Source organism: Sinohyriopsis cumingii, chromosome 14 (assembly GCF_028554795.1).
Source record: "Sinohyriopsis cumingii isolate HCF-2022 chromosome 14, ASM2855479v2, whole genome shotgun sequence".
Taxonomy (NCBI): Eukaryota; Metazoa; Mollusca; class Bivalvia; order Unionida; family Unionidae; genus Sinohyriopsis; species Sinohyriopsis cumingii.
Window position 1 is genome coordinate 65,447,849 of NC_142974.1, and position 10,410 is coordinate 65,458,258.

The following is a 10,410-nucleotide window of genomic DNA, read 5'->3' on the forward strand; positions in this document are numbered from 1 at the left end:
ATATATATATATATATATATATATATATATATATATATATATACACATACATATATATATAGTTTGCTGTTATGATAATATTTTATGCAAAACGTTTGAGTATTCAAACAAAACAATGTGTTTAGTTTTTAAATGTGTGGTAAATCTAAAGTCTTAGTTGTTGTTGTTGTTGTTGTTGTGGGGTTTAATGCCATTTTTCAACACACAATAGGCTATACATGGTGGCCAGTATTAATGGTGGAGGTAGAACCCGGGAAAACCCCGGAAAGAACCACCGATCCACGAGAAGCTACTGGCAAGCTTTCTCACATACCCACATTGGCTGAATCTGAAAAAGTCTTAGTAAGTTTTTGCCAAGGATAACTTAATAAAGACTGTTGGACCATTGAAGGTCAGTAACTTATTTATATTTTATGTCCCTAACATGAAATGTCTCTTGTATTTGTGAAATTTAACGATGCTGAGATATCATAGAATAATAGGCTTTTGTTAAGTTTGCTACATTGTTTTACCAAGTCATGAAATATGTTTCTGTCCAATGGGAGGTGGAGGTAAATCAATATATTCCACAGTTCAGTATATTAATGTGTAGAATAAAACAAAAGGCCAGTAAATGTTTTATCACTTTCATATGCTGATGTAAAAAATATACCCATATGAGCTTAATATATTCCCAAAATCAAGAACCAGAACAATGTATTACCTTTGAGGGCATGTGACCTGTTCAGCCAATCAGAGTTCAGAATAATTTTTTGGAAAGTAATAAAATGATTTGCAGTATTTCTTTCATCTTGTGAACTAAAGACAAAATTATGAGTAAGCCTCGTGGTTGATAACTGAGAGCATCAGGGTCCATAATTGAGAGCCTTGTTGTCAGTAATTGATGGACTTTGTGCTCATATTATAGCCATTGCAAATGGACAGAAAGAAAATACATTGAGTAACAACTGTAGCTTGGACTAAGTCCTAAACTGGCCACACCAACACCAGAGTATCTTGCCACTCCATTGTAATGCCAGAATAACTATAAAAAATACACTTGATTCAGGTGTCCAGTATCATGTGACTTGTTTAAGTTTATGTTCTCTTTGAAGAATGTATTTTTCTTCCAATGGCATAATAACATAACATGTATACATGTGAGCAGGCCTTACAGAAAATAACATACTTTATTCTTCCATAATAGTCACTTTCTGAATCAAAAGTTCAGTATATTTTCCAAAATTGTTTGCAGTAAGATATGCCAAAACCTGTACAACACAAAAAAATGCTATCTGGTAGCTTTTAAAATATTTTTCTATATGACTGGAATCCTAGAGAAGTTATAACTTTCATGAATTTGAAAAAATTGTGAAGGGAACCAGCAGCATTTATCTTGGAGTTGAATACTCTTGTTGCTTGTTTAAATTGAGCCAGCTTGTTATCCAATTAGAAGGCAGTATCAAGAGACCATCATTACACAGGTTTTATGGGCTTTCTCAATCTAAAATGAGTGGGGCACTAAAAATAGCAATTACTGTCAGTGATTTAAGACTCTCACTTTTACTAATGGTCCATATAATGTTACCTTATTTGCCCAGTTAGGGGGCCATACTGAACACAATGCAGTGTGCCAAATACTTCTGCCAGGAATATTAATTCTAAGAGACTTGGATTTCAGAAATGATTTCTCTAGGATTTTCATGCAAATGGGGAAATCTTACTCTGGCATTTTTCTTTGGATAGATTTTCAATTTTTATGGGCTGGCATGGTTGCAGTTGTGCAGTCTTGGTATGAGAATGGTGCCTTTTGTTAATGAATAAGTGTAAAATTTGCAACTGTTTATCTCCAATATTGGCAAAGAGGCTGCGATCATATATTATGACAGTATAGTATGAATTAGAACTATAGACAATGGTAGATACATTGCCACTAAATATTCTACCATTTTAGGATTGTTCAGAGTGCAGTTGGTAGAATACTTTTAATGGCTACATTCTGGTAAGCAGTGAAAGGGCCTCATGGCTTCGATACAAATTGTTACTTATTAAGTACTAGATGATGGTGTCTGACCTAGAAAAGAGGTGGTTACATGATTTCATTTATTATAGTGATGGTCAGAATTTTGCTGATGTTAATGAGGATCTACAAAATCAAAAGAAAATGGGAATAATTTGTTTCTGTTAAAAATGGCCAACTTTCTCTTTGTATCTCTGACCACTCAGTGGCCTAAATAGTTAGACCATCCATCTCTGATGCGTTAGGTCATGGGTTCAAACCCTGGCCAAGTCAATGATCAAAGACTTATAAAAATGGTACATGCAACTGCCATACTTGGTGCTCAGCATTAAGAGGTTAGTGTTTGGACTGGTGTCAGGATAACGTGACTGGGTGAGACATGATATTACCTGTCTGCAGCATGATGTCCCAGTGCTAGACATCACTGTAATCTGCCACACTGTAGCTATCACAATGATATGACTGAAAAATTAAAGCTCTGTTAAAAATGCAAATCACATACACACACACACACACACTCTTTGTATCTTTACAAGATATAATGTTGTAAGTGGAGAAAGGGGATTATGCTGAACAGGGTACTACTGCTATATAATGTGTACAGGTTACTACTGCTATATAATGTGTACAGGATACTACTGCTATATAAGGTGTACAGGTTACTACTGCTATATAACATATACAGGGTACTACTGCTATATAAGGTGTACAGGGTACTACTGCTATATAACATGTACAGGGTACTACTGCTATATAACATGTACAGGGTACTACTGCTATATAAGGTGTACAGGGTACTACTGCTATACAACGTGTACAGGGTACTACTGCTATACAACGTGTACAGGGTACTACTGCTATACAACGTGTACAGGGTACTACTGCTATATAACATGTACAGGGTACTACTGCTATATAAGGTGTACAGGATACTGCTGCTATATAACATGTACAGGGTACTACTGCTATATAATGTGTACAGGTTACTACTGCTATATAATGTGCATAGGGTACTACTGCTATATAAGGTGTACAGGGTACTACTGCTATACAACGTGTACAGGGTACTACTGCTATATAAGGTGTACAGGGTACTACTGCTATATAAGGTGTACAGGGTACTACTGCTATACAATGTGTACAGGGTACTACTGTTATATAAGGTGTACAGGGTACTACTGCTATATAACGTGTACAGGGTACTACTGCTATATAATGTGTACAGGATACTACTGCTGTATAAGGTGTACAGGGTACTACTGCTGTATAATGTGTATAGGGTACTACTGCTATATCAGGTGCACAGGGTACTACTGCTGTATAACCTATACAGGATACTACTGCTATATAAGGTGTACAGGTTACTACTGCTATATAACGTGTACAGGGTACTGCTGCTTTACAATGTGTACAGGGTACTACTGCTATATAAGGTGTACAGGGTACTACTGCTATATAACATGTACAGGGTACTACTGCTACATAAGGTGTACAGGGTACTACTGCTATATAACGTGTATAGGGTACTATTGCTATACAAGATGTACAGGGTACTACTGCTATATAACATGTACAGGGTACTACTGCTATATAAGGTGTACAGGGTACTACTGCTATATAACGTGTATAGGGTACTACTGCTATATAAGGTGTACAGGGTACTACTGCTGTATAACCTATACAGGATACTACTGCTATATAAGGTGTACAGGGTACTACTGCTATATAACGTGTATAGGGTACTACTGCTATATAAGGTGTACAGGGTACTACTGCTATATAACATGTACAGGGCACTACTGCTATATAAGGTGTACAGGGTACTACTGCTATATAACGTGTATAGGGTACTACTGCTACATAAGGTGTACAGGGTACTACTGCTATATAACATGTACAGGGCACTACTGCTATATAAGGTGTACAGGGTACTACTGCTATATAACGTGTATAGGGTACTACTGCTATATAAGGTGTACAGGGTACTACTGCTATATAACATGTACAGGGCACTACTGCTATATAAGGTGTACAGGGTACTACTGCTATATAACGTGTATAGGGTACTACTGCTATATAAGGTGTACAGGGTACTACTGCTGTATAACCTATACAGGATACTACTGCTATATGAGGTGTACAGGTTACTACTGCTATATAATGTGCATAGGGTACTACTGCTATATAAGGTGTACAGGGTACTACTGCTATATAACATGTACAGGGCACTACTGCTATATAAGGTGTACAGGGTACTACTGCTATATAACATGTACAGGGTACTACTGCTATATAAGGTGTACAGGGTACTACTGTTATATAACGTGTATAGGGTACTATTCCTATACAAGATGTACAGGGTACTACTGCTATATAACATGTACAGGGTACTACTGCTATATAACGTGTACAGGGTACTACTGCTATATAAGGTGTACAGGGTACTACTGCTATACAACGTGTACAGGGTACTACTGCTATATAAGGTGTACAGGGTACTATTGCTATAAAACGTGTACAGGGTACTACTGCTATATAATGTGTATAGGGTACTACTGCTATATAAGGTGTACAGGATACTACTGCTGTATAACCTATACAGGATACTATTGCTATATAAGGTGTACAAGTTACTACTGCTATATAATGTGCATAGGGTACTACTGCTATATAAGGTGTACAGGGTACTACTGCTATACAAGGTGTACAGGGTACTACTGCTATATAAGGTGTACAGGGTACTACTGCTATATAACATGTACAGGGTACTACTGCTATATAAGGTGTACAGGGTACTACTGCTATATAACATGTACAGGGTACTACTGCTATATGACATATACAGGGTACTACTGCTATATAAGGTGTACAGGGTACTACTGCTATATAACATGTACAGGGTACTACTGCTATATAACATGTACAGGGTACTACTGCTATATAAGGTGTACAGGGTACTACTGCTATACAACGTGTACAGGGTACTACTGCTATACAAGGTGTACAGGGTACTACTGCTATATAACATGTACAGGGTACTACTGCTATATAAGGTGTACAGGATACTGCTGCTATATAACATGTACAGGGTACTACTGCTATATAATGTGTACAGGTTACTACTGCTATATAATGTGCATAGGGTACTACTGCTATATAAGGTGTACAGGGTACTACTGCTATATAATGTGCATAGGGTACTACTGCTATATAAGGTGTACAGGGTACTACTGCTATACAACGTGTACAGGGTACTACTGCTATATAAGGTGTACAGGGTACTACTGCTATACAATGTGTACAGGGTACTACTGTTATATAAGGTGTACAGGGTACTACTGCTATATAACGTGTACAGGGTACTACTGCTATATAATGTGTACAGGATACTACTGCTGTATAAGGTGTACAGGGTACTACTGCTGTATAATGTGTATAGGGTACTACTGCTATATCAGCTGCACAGGGTACTACTGCTGTATAACCTATACAGGATACTACTGCTATATAAGGTGTACAGGTTACTACTGCTATATAACGTGTACAGGGTACTGCTGCTTTACAATGTGTACAGGGTACTACTGCTATATAAGGTGTACAGGGTAATACTGCTATATAACATGTACAGGGTACTACTGCTACATAAGGTGTACAGGGTACTACTGCTATATAACGTGTATAGGGTACTATTGCTATACAAGATGTACAGGGTACTACTGCTATATAACATGTACAGGGTACTACTGCTATATAAGGTGTACAGGGTACTACTGCTATATAACGTGTATAGGGTACTACTGCTATATAAGGTGTACAGGGTACTACTGCTGTATAACCTATACAGGATACTACTGATATATAAAGTGTACAGGGTACTACTGCTATATAACGTGTATAGGGTACTACTGCTATATAAGGTGTACAGGGTACTACTGCTATATAACATGTACAGGGCACTACTGCTATATAAGGTGTACAGGGTACTACTGCTATATAACGTGTATAGGGTACTACTGCTATATAAGGTGTACAGGGTACTACTGCTATATAACATGTACAGGGCACTACTGCTATATAAGGTGTACAGGGTACTACTGCAATTTAACGTGTATAGGGTACTATTGCTATACAAGATGTACAGGGTACTACTGCTGTATAATGTGTATAGGGTACTACTGCTATATAAGGTGTACAGGGTACTACTGCTGTATAACCTATACAGGATACTACTCCTATATGAGGTGTACAGGTTACTACTGCTATATAATGTGCATAGGGTACTACTGCTATATAAGGTGTACAGGGTACTACTGCTATATAACATGTACAGGGCACTACTGCTATATAAGGTGTACAGGGTACTACTGCTATATAACATGTACAGGGTACTACTGCTATATAAGGTGTACAGGGTACTACTGTTATATAACGTGTATAGGGTACTATTCCTATACAAGATGTACAGGGTACTACTGCTATATAACATGTACAGGGTACTACTGCTATATAACGTGTACAGGGTACTACTGCTATATAAGGTGTACAGGGTACTACTGCTATACGTGTACAGGGTACTACTGCTATATAAGGTGTACAGGGTACTATTGCTATAAAACGTGTACAGGGTACTACTGCTATATAATGTGTATAGGGTACTACTGCTATATAAGGTGTACAGGATACTACTGCTGTATAACCTATACAGGATGCTATTGCTATATAAGGTGTACAAGTTACTACTGCTATATAATGTGCATAGGGTACTACTGCTATATAAGGTGTACAGGGTACTACTGCTATACAAGGTGTACAGGGTACTACTGCTATATAAGGTGTACAGGGTACTACTGCAATTTAACGTGTATAGGGTACTATTGCTATACAAGATGTACAGGGTACTACTGCTGTATAATGTGTATAGGGTACTACTGCTATATAAGGTGTACAGGGTACTACTGCTGTATAACCTATACAGGATACTACTGCTATATGAGGTGTACAGGTTACTACTGCTATATAATGTGCATAGGGTACTACTGCTATATAAGGTGTACAGGGTACTACTGCTATATAACATGTACAGGGCACTACTGCTATATAAGGTGTACAGGGTACTACTGCTATATAACATGTACAGGGTACTACTGCTATATAAGGTGTACAGGGTACTACTGTTATATAACGTGTATAGGGTACTATTCCTATACAAGATGTACAGGGTACTACTGCTATATAACATGTACAGGGTACTACTGCTATATAACGTGTACAGGGTACTACTGCTATATAAGGTGTACAGGGTACTACTGCTATACGTGTACAGGGTACTACTGCTATATAAGGTGTACAGGGTACTATTGCTATAAAACGTGTACAGGGTACTACTGCTATATAATGTGTATAGGGTACTACTGCTATATAAGGTGTACAGGATACTACTGCTGTATAACCTATACAGGATACTATTGCTATATAAGGTGTACAAGTTACTACTGCTATATAATGTGCATAGGGTACTACTGCTATATAAGGTGTACAGGGTACTACTGCTATACAAGGTGTACAGGGTTCTACTGCTATATAAGGTGTACAGGGTACTACTGCTATATAACATGTACAGGGTACTACTGCTATATAAGGTGTACAGGGTACTACTGCTATATAACATGTACAGGGTACTACTGCTATATGACATGTACAGGGTACTACTGCTATATAACATGTTCAGGGTACTACTGCTATATAACATGTACAGGGTACTACTGCTATATAAGGTGTACAGGGTACTGCTGTTATATAACGTGTACAGGGTACTACTGCTATATAAGGTGTACAGGGTACTACTGCTATACAACGTGTCCAGGGTACTACTGTTATATAAGGTCTACAGGGTACTACTGCTATAAAACGTGTACAGGGTACTACTGCTATATAATGTGCATAGGGTACTACTGCTATATAAGGTGTACAGGGTACTACTGCTATATAACATGTACAGGGTACTACTGCTATATAAGGTGTACAGGGTACTACTGCTATATAACATGTACAGGGTACTACTGCTATAAAAGGTGTACAGGGTACTACTGTTATGTAACGTGTACATAGTACTACTGCTATATAAGGTGTACAGGGTACTACTGCTATATAACATATACAGGGTACTACTGCTATATAAGGTGTACAGGGTACTACTGCTATATAAGTTGAACAGGCTACTACTGCTGAATAACATGTACAGGGTAGTACTGCTATATAAGGTGTACAGTGTACCATTGCTATATACTGTGTACAGGGTACTACTGCTATATAATGTGTATAGGGTACTACTGCTATATAAGGTGTACAGGGTACTACTGCTATACAACGTGTACAGGGTACTACTGCTATATAAGGTGTACATGGTACTACTGCTATATAACATGTACAGGTTACTACTGCTATATAAGGTGTACAGGGTACTACTGCTATATAACATGTACAGGGTACTACTGCTATATAAGGTGTACAGGGTACTACTGTTATATAACGTGTACAGGGTACTACTGCTATATAAGGTGTACAGGGTACTACTGCTATACAACGTGTACAGGGTACTACTGCTATATAAGATGTACAGGGTACTACTGCTATAAAATGTGTACAGGGTACTACTGCTATATAATGTGTATAGGGTACTACTGCTCTATATTGTGTACAGGGTACCACTGCTGTATAACCTATACAGGATACTACTGCTATATAAGGTGTACAAGTTACTACTGCTATATAATGTGCATAGGGTACTACTGCTATATAAGGTGTACAGGGTACTACTGCTATACAAGGTGTACAGGGTACTACTGCTATACAAGGTGTACAGGGTACTACTGCTATATAAGGTTTACAGGGTACTACTGCTATATAACATGTACGGGGTACTGCTGCTATATAAGGTGTACAGGGTACTACTGCTATATAACATGTACAGGGTACTACTGCTATATGACATGTGCAGGGTACTACTGCTATATAACATGTACAGGGTACTACTGCTATATAACATGTACAGGATACTACTGCTATATAAGGTGTACAGGGTACTACTGCTATACAACGTGTCCAGGGTACTACTGTTATATAAGGTGTACAGGGTACTACTGCTATAAAACGTGTACAGGGTACTACTGCTATATAATGTGCATAGGGTACTACTGCTGTATAAGGTGTACAGGGTACTACTGCTGTATTACCTATACAGGATACTACTGCTATATAAGGTGTACAGGTTACTACTGCTATATAATGTGCATAGGGTACTACTGCTATATAAGGTGTACAGGGTACTACTGCTATAGAATGTGTACAGGGTACTACTGCTATATAACATGTACAGGGTACTACTGCTATATGACATGTACAGGGTACTACTGCTATGTAAGGTGTACAGGGTACTACTGCTATATAACATGTACAGGGTACTACTGCTATATAACATGTACAGGGTACTACTGCTGTATAAGGTGTACAGGGTACTACTGCTATATAACATGTACAGGGTACTACTGCTATATAAGGTGTACAGGGTACTACTGTTCTATAACGTGTACAGGGTACTACTGCTATATAACATGTACAGGGTACTACTGCTGTATAAGGTGTACAGGGTACTACTGCTATATAACATATACAGGGTACTACTGCTATATGACGTGTACAGGGTACTACTGCTATATAAGTTGAACAGGCCACTACTGCTGTATAACATGTACAGGGCACTACTGCTATATAAGGTGTGCAGGGTACCACTGCTATATAATGCGTACAGGGTACTACTGCTATATAATGTGTATAGGATACTACTTCTATATAAGGTGTACAGGGTACTACTGCTATATAACGTGTACAGGGTACTACTGCTATATAAGGTATACACGGTACTACTGCTATACAACATGTACAGGGTACTAGTGCTATATAACATGTACAGGGTCCTACTGCTATATAACATGTACAGGGTACTACTGCTATATAACGTGTACAGGGTACTACTGCTATATAAGGTGTACAGGGTACTACTGCTATGTAACATGTACAGGGTACTACTGCTATATGATGTGTACAGGGTATTACTGCTATATAATGTGTACACATTGTACTCACATCATTGTTGACATAGTGTGCTCACATGATTGCTTGACACATTGTGCTCACACCATTGCTTGACACATTGTGCTCACACTATTTGTTGACACTAACCAAGTCCTGATTTAATTTAGTGGTATTTCTCTTAGGCAGCTGACCTAGTGTTGTATAATGTCATATTGTCTAGGTTCAAGTTAGCTGTGGATAGTTCATTATGATATGGTAAATCATTGATGCGCAGCAGAAAGAGTAATTGTCTGAGAATTGATCATCTTGGAACAGTAGAC